This window comes from Zeugodacus cucurbitae, chromosome 6, assembly GCF_028554725.1.
Source record: "Zeugodacus cucurbitae isolate PBARC_wt_2022May chromosome 6, idZeuCucr1.2, whole genome shotgun sequence".
Classification (NCBI taxonomy): Eukaryota; Metazoa; Arthropoda; class Insecta; order Diptera; family Tephritidae; genus Zeugodacus; species Zeugodacus cucurbitae.
This window is the reverse complement of record NC_071671.1, coordinates 9,068,603-9,077,475: the sequence shown is the minus strand read 5'-3', so window position 1 is coordinate 9,077,475 and position 8,873 is coordinate 9,068,603.

Genomic DNA, 8,873 nt, shown 5'->3' with positions numbered 1-8,873 from the left:
ACCACATATCTATGCGAAATATGTATATTTATTAATAATTTATACTCGTATTTCATTGCGTTCCGAAATATGGCCAACAATAATGTTTATTAATGTTACAATTTATATTTTACACAAATATGCACACATTATGTTTATGATATATGAATTTTATTTTCCAATTGTGTTACCATACACTTATAACACGCTCTCAACATATATGTATGTAGTTTGAACATATTTTTTTTTTAAATTTAATATTACATTATGTGAGTTTACTACATTCTACTTTTTTTTTTGTACACGTACAACGCCCATAAAGTGTATAGTAATATAATTTAACTGTTTTTTGTTTGTGGCTTTTAACGAATTACTGCAATAATGCAAACAGTAACGGTTTTGAATACACACACAAATACGAAGAAAAAAAACTTCTTGCATTTTGCAACAATTATATAAAAAAAAGAACAAAAAAAAATTGTAACTCATGCAGAAATATCAAGCGAATTACTTAAATAAATAAGTTAAGATATGTATTTTTAATTCCAATTTGTTTGCTTAGATATTCGTATTTGCACAGTTAGAGGCTACTTAAAAGATGTGTGTGTGTGTGGATACAGTTTGATTACTATGGCTTGAAAAGACAGCAAAGACCCAAGTACCAGTAACATTTTGTAAATGCATATGTAACTTGCATTAGCGCTTGACGGGTATCTTTGTAAGCGTGCATTTGTATGCATATTTGAATCGATTTGATTTGCATAGTATACAACTCGAAAACTCGAAGTATCACGAATATTCTAAGCTTACGCAATGAACTCAATTACATTTCAAAATACATTTGAACTGTGTTTTTATGTACAATTATTACAAACGAAAAAAAAAACAAAAAATACATTCATTCATGCTGATAAAGAATAAAATAAATTAACTTCCGTTTTAAGTTTGCCACAACACGTCGTCATCCGTCTCCGCATTAGTACCTTCCCTGTGTAGTGCATATTACACACAACTTTTACACTGTAGTTAAAAGTAAACTCTAAACAAAAAAGGAGAAACGCAAAAAACTCAAAAAACACAAATTAACACAACGTCACTTACGTTTCAATTAAACGTCAATGAATTTTTAAGTTAGTTAAGTCTAGTTTTTAAGCAACTGAGCTGGGCAATTTCACAGCTATAATGGCCAATTTATATTTCCATCAATCAATTATATGTATGTCAATTAATTTGCGCGTTTTTCACGAATTGCACGAAAATTTGCACGAAATCGGTGAAACGCAAGTTTAGCAACTCATTGCACATTTATAAGCGAATAACTTAGTACTCAGAGCACAGTAAAAGGCAACACACTCATACTTATATTTTGTTTGTTTTCGTCTTTAGAAAAGTAAAGTAAAGTAAATAAGGAGATAAGTTCAAATACAACAACAAGCAAGGATTGCAACTTATATTATTTTCTCATAATTTATAAGTATTAAAATTCTTAAAATAATTTTGAAAAACAAATAATGTGCCAAAAAAATTTGTATACTGCATTGCATTCAAACGTTAAATAACTTTGCCAACCAATTCAAATTTCGATTTCAAAAACTATATACTTTTAAATAGTTTCGCGTAATCTCTTGTGTTAAATCTCATGAAACCATATCACATGCACACATGCACCTGCTACAATGAAAGTAAAATAATAAAAAAATTTAGTAAATTTACGTTATTTTAAATGAATGCGTTTAACAATAACTTAAGCATAAAAAGTACACAATTACTTACATACATACATACAAACATACATATATACTTATTAATTTTACATTAAGCCTTAGTTGTACAAACTATATTTCGTGGTTGCAACGTGTGCAGCAGTTGAATCAAAGCCACTACTGGCCATTGGGCATTTACAAAACGCCTGGCAAACAGTGTAATAATTTCAATTTGTTTAATGACACAGCTTAAAGTTAACATTACATTGTTTTTCTCTCTCTTTAATTTAATTTAAAATTTAAATTTATCTAACAACTCTCGCGGTTATAACAAGAAAGCAAAAAACCAAAAACGAAATATTAATTTTAAGAACAACAAAAAAAAAACACAAAAAACAAAACAAACAAAACAAACCGGGAAGCAAAACAAACACCTAAAGCTCTACATATAAAAATCGATATCAAAATATCGTACTTTTAGTGAAATAAATCAAAAAAAAAAAGAAAAAGAAACTTTAATTTTATAAGTTAAATAACATAAGCAAAAAACACAAAGAGAGGGAGTCGGGGTAAATACCAAGCGTTAGACTTTAACTACGAATATGTATTTATAAATAGAAAAATCAATTTTATGACGTACCGCAACGGTGATGTCCATAATGCGATGATTTCATTTCTTCTAAACAAGGGATTAATTATAATTTTTTTATTAATATAACATATATTCATATATATATATTTATATATATATGGAAACTTATTGTAATTACTTAAAAGCATTCAGAATATACTAAATACAAAAATATATAAAAAACAACGTGCGTTTATATACCTACATAAAATCTCGTATGTGTCATTGTGAAGTTTGAAACAAGTTGAATCGTTTTTCCAGTACAATTCTACAAATTCGAATGGCAGATTACAGTTCAATAGTGTGTGTCGAGTAGTTTGAATTCGTATGCACTTCATTAATTTTTCCAAAAAATAAAGTGCGAGCAGTGTTGGAACGTTCATAATTAAGGGGTTATATACAGTTAGGAGGTCGAAAAAAGGCATTTTTCAAGAAACTATTTGGTTTATTGATTTGAAACTTGGCAGTTATATTACAACCTTAAACTATATTCACATATTTTTTAATGCCAAAAATAATTATCGGGAACGTTGATATTGCCAATTTTGCAGAGGTCCGCAAAAAAAGGCCTCTGGACTGGATCATCTAAAATGCAAAAACCAAATAAATTTCATTAATATAATAAATAATCTAGTGATTGATCGAAGGAATTAGCAAAAAAAAAATTTGACAAAATGGCGGCTACTCAAAGCAAAAGGTTCGATTTTCGACCAAAATTTGTTTATAAAAATAGGAAATTTTAATCGGATGGGGAAATCTTTCGATTAACTACTAAAAATATAGTTAAGAAGCTTGTGTAAAAATTTCAGACCGATCGGTTCAGCCGTTTCTGAGAAATCTTGCTCATCGACTTTGAAAACACCGTTTCGAGAAAAACGAGTTTAAAGTTTTGAAAGCATTTTACATGTAGTCGGCGCGCCTTCACTAATGTGTCTATAACTTCGAAAATATTCGTCGGATCGACTTGATTTTGTGTGTGTATACTCTTAAGAAAACGCAAAAAAAAAATCGATATTTTGAAAATCCTAACTGTACATAACCCCTTAAAGAAAAATAAGTTGTTGCCTACTTCCAAGCCTAAAATGTTTGACTAACCCTACACACTGGTAAACAGTTGAGCGACGAAATAATAAACTCGAATTTGAAGCGACAACTTTGGAGATTATTCTGGGGCGTAATCATTGAATCCGCAGCGAAATCGATTTCGATACGAAAATTTTCATGCAATCATTGATTCCGTCGATGAACTGCTTGACCACAAATTGAGAACGTAAAACTGTTTAATCGACCTTTATCCTCAAATCGACAATTTTGCTTCGGGATCTCACATTCCATGTTATATTTTCCTTGGTTTTTGAAAGAATTCTTCTAGTATTTCATCAACTGACAGATCAATATCCCTATGAATATTCATTGATGCTAGACCATTAAGCCTATCTTGACCTGTCGTATTTCGTAAATAGGTTTTAATTCTCTTTAAACTTGGAAAACTTCTTTCCGTTGATGCTATTGAAACAGGCCAATATGCGTAAAATCTTTAAAACATTCCCAAAAGACGTTTTGTTCACTGCTTCTAAAGCTTCGAGAGCATTCCGAAAATGCTTGCCTGAAGTTCGCTGTTTCCACATTTTCACCTCCGCAAGAAAGTTTTGTTCTGAACAGTTGACCACCCTTTCATAAAAAGAAAATATTTCTCGAGCTTTTTTAGCGTCAAATTCGTACTTTGGGAAAAATACACACAAAAAAAAAAAAGAAAAAACAAAACGTGTCCTATAATAACTGAATTTTCGCGAGCGAACTGCTATATTAAAAATACGTTGAGTAATAAACCCCCTCCCCCCAAAAAAATTTTTTTCTGGATCCGCCACTGATACTTAAATATGTACAAGTGACGCCTCCACACGTTTTCTTTCATCCAATTTTGTCTTGGATTGGAAAGCCTACACCGTTTAACTATTATGAAATTTCTTTCCAAAAAGTATTTAATTCGCCTGGGGTTCTTTGAGAAAATTCTTTCGCTATTTTATACCGCTTTTAAAAACCTTAAATTTATTTTTGTTAGTATGTAGTCTCATGTCGCTGAAATACACATTAATAACAAAATTTAGGCCGTCATTAGTAATTGTTTACATAAAAACTTCCATAGTTTAATTCTTTTAAATTTCCACAACTCACTCATCAACCGATTGATTTCGACCTAAATTTTATTCGATTTGCGGATTCAATGATTACTTAATTAGCGACATCTATTAGCCATGGATTTTTTTTTTTCGAATCGGTGAGAGAGTTTAAATTTTATTTTCGATACGGTTTCAATGATTTCGATGTACAATTTTTCGATCGAAACGGATTCTATGTTTAGACCCATTACTATTGGAAGGAAATCATTTCGACTACACACATATCAGAAAATTGTGTCCGCTTACTTTTCGCTTTCCAAATATTTATTTATTAACAATTATTAGTAAATTGTTAACCAAGTTCGTTAATACAATATCAATTGTGCCGGTTGGACAGTGTACATTTTCGAAATACATATCTCAATGTATTCAAACTTATTTAACAAATTTTATTTTAGTAGTACATACCGATCCAAACAGGGTTAGATCGTCGATTTTTTTTCTTTCGCTATCCCTTATAGGAGCTGTATATTCTCAATTAGACTATGTTATTTACTTTCTTTAAATGTTAAATACGCCCACATCCACAAAACCGTGCAAATCAAGTATATTTTCCTCACCTATTTTTTTATACAACTACAACTTTGCTTCCGCCTTTTTTTTGTAAATTGAAGGCTTTTCTTGTATAAAAACGGTTACAAAAATGTTATTTAAAATATTGGCCATCGCTAGCTACTACTTTTGACCATCTTTCTGGCGGCATGCGTATTCCGTGCAAATGTCGAGAATTCGGCTCAAAAAGTGACATTTTCAGTTGAGTATAAGTTTGGGATGCAAACAGATCTCTACAAATATTTTGTTGGGTTAATGTTGACACAAATGTCCAAGATCGATATAAAACGATTTAATCGACCAGTGCTTGACCTTAGAGACATCTATTGGAAAATGGCGGAAGTAAAGTTGTAGACCTAATAATAAAATTTATTTTCGAAATGCAGTTACAGTTTTAAAATAACAATTTTATATACAAATACACATTAAATGACAGACATACATGCGTGTGAACAACAACAACATTTTAAAAACTAAATTATAAGTAAACGAGCATTGATCAACTTGCAAACTTGAAGTAAATGTGCATTTAAAATCATGTGAAACAAAATATTATTTTTAGCACAAAAAGACATCCTTAAACATGCTTAACGTTTAACTGTCGATTTAAATAAAGCTTTAACGTACTAAATAACTGATTGTAATGTCGCATGCAGTCAGTCGGACAAAAAAAAATTGTGAGAAATCGTTTAAATATGCATATAAAACAGGTGTAATGCAATTGCTAAAGGTTTCTTAATGTCTGTATGTTATTAATCAATGCTAAAAAGGCCAAATTAAGTGATATTGAAATGTTAAACTTCAATCGTGTCACAAAACAATTGAACATTTTCAAACACAGTAAACAGTAAGCTGAATGTGGAAATTGAATGCTTTAACAAAAATACTTACATACATACATACATATTATATATAGATGTGGCAATGTGAAAAAATACATATACAGACATATACACTAAATGCATTAACTTGACATGTAAATATAACCAAATTAAAATGTGTTTGTAATTGCAATATTTAGCAAAATAAGTATGTACTTGACAATGGTCATCGCATACTTACATACTTACATATGGTACATGTAATTCATAGCAGAAATGTTGTTTAAAAATCTTAGATGTCCATAAATTTAGTATACATACATATAATACATACTTATGTGCATATATGCGTATACTTTGTTTTTGTTCTCTTTCAATAATCCAAATTAAAATCTTAGTTCGATTTTTATATAGTATATATGCACATATGTATAATGAAACTAACAATAATAAGCAAATAAAATATTAATACACGAAAATGTTGAAACGAATCAAGTGGTCGTGGAACTGGCAAGATTTAATATCGAACTGCAATTAAGTAGTCTGCTTTAGAAGCCGAAAAAAAGCGTTTTTTAGCAATTTTTTTGAAAGGGAAGGAAATGATTGCGGTAAACGGAATTTTAAGACGATAGTGTACTATATTTAAGGCTTAAAAAACAATATTTATTATTAAAAAATATTGAAATTTTTTCAAAGTTGTAAGTATTTTTCTGGAGCGCCTGGAGTCTGCACTTGTAAATCGGTGCCGGTGATGGAGGTCGTGTGATGCATCTGAAACAGTCGAACTAATTTTTTTTTTTTAATTTTTATAAGTTTTTTTCTTTATGAACTACAAAAATGTCGAAGAAGTTATAAAATTCCAAATTTTTTCGAAGTTTGAAAAAAAATTCACTTTTTTAAGGAAAAAAAAACTGACTTTAAGTTGCAAAACAAGTAGTTTAAATAATAATTTTGTCCAACTTCAACTACTTTTGTCTAGTTCAAATAGAAGATAATTTAATACTGAAGCTAGACCACTTTGGTTTTTTTTCGATCGGACATATAGTATATTCTTTTTGCTATCGCCGACACCGTTTTGTAACACTTGTGAAAATGAAAACTCGAGAAAACGCGCTTTAAAGGTCTGCCTGAGCATTCGCATCTGCTCGACGCTCGGCCACCAAAACTGCTCTAGCTTCGAAAATATATCGAATTGGCCTCTGGAATTTTAAAGACATATTCTTGGATAGTTTTGGAAGAGAATTAAAACAAAACAAAAAAATCGATTTTTTGAAGCCTGTAAAGCAGACTACTGCCTTAAGGGGTTAGGTGGGTTTCAGAGGCAGAAAACAAGATATTTTTATAATCTTTTTAAATATGTATATACAATCATATACATATTTTATTTAAACAATTCAGCATATCAATGAAAAACAGTATTTTATGTAATTTTTATTTACAATTTTCGAAAACTTAGCCGTTGGCACCACATCTCCCATGACGTGTCCAAAAAAAAGCTCTTGCCGCGGACAACATAACTCATGACTGGTTCATTCAAAATCAATAAAACAAAAATATTTCGTTAGCACATGGATAAAGCTAGTTAATGAACGAGGGAAAAGCAAAAATTTGAATTTTTGACAGAATTTTAAAGAAAAAACTTACATTTTCGATAAAATTTTCGCCATTTATTGATTCGAAAAAAATAGTTGTAAAAAAATATATATGTATAACAAATCTTTCGTTCTTTAACTATAATATATAATGTGATTTCAAAGATGTGTGCAAAATTTGTACAAAATCGCTTTATAACTTTATAAGTTAGAATATTATTTGAAGTGATTTGTTATTTTTGTATAATATTTTAGATATATTGCACTATTTAATAAGACAAAAATTTGTTATTTTTGCAATTTTGAAATTTTGAAACCCAACTCCTTAGGGGTTACATGGGTTCAAAAAATCGATTTTTTTTTTTGTTTTTTGGCTTATTAATTTCTACAACATCTCAAGTATAATATCCTAAATTTAGAACCGTGTTTTCAAAGTCGGTTGTCAATTTTTCTCGAAAACTATAATACTCAACCGATCATGATGGAATTTTGCACAGGCGTGCTAGACTCTTGACGTCTGTATCTCATGCCTTTGTTACACGTTTTATGAAATCTATAAGTGTAATATCATATCTTTTGTTCGCCTCCATAAGATGTAGAGGGACCCATTTAAAATCCTGCCTCGATAGTAAAATTTTAATTTTTGTATTATGCCCTGGTCGAAAAGTTCGATTTATGGAAAAAAATTTGTATGAAATTTGACTTCTATTGCCAATTCAAGAGTTCGAGTTATAGAGAACTTCGAGTACGGGAATTTTGAGTTATGGAAAGAAATTTGTATGAAATTTGATTTCTAAACGCTACTGTCAATTCAAAAGTTCGAGTTATCGAAGTTCGAGTTATGGAAGTTTCACTGTATTTAAAAAAAAAACATATGCCAATCAAATTTTTTCATTTATAAACCCAAACGATTACCCACCTCCCGCCCAACTGACGCGTGGGGCGCAATCCGCAAACGAGCGGAATTTGCCGAGTCATGAAAGGCAAGAGTTTTTAAGCGTCGAGATCTCAAACTGCTCAGCTACAGAAAGAAAAATTTCAACAGCTAAGATTTAAATTTACCAAAACAAAAGGTTAAAAAATGTTTAATGTTACTTATTAAACGAAGACAAAATAGTTTTTTTTAATGCTAAAGATCGAATCAGACAGGTCAAATGTGCTGGAATGAGAATTAAAATCATAACATATTTGACGGAATGGTTCGTTTAACTCAAAATTTGTTCTCGAAGATTTTAAAAGTAATGGTCTAAACTGCCTAGATGAACGAAATGGGACATTAAACTTGATATCAGACAAAAGAAAAGAGCTACAAACAGAACCCTTCAGAAGTTTTACTAGAAATATTATACCTAGCATTTCCCTACGACTAGTGAGTGTAGGTAGATTTATAAGTTTTAAGCGACTAGTGTACGGAG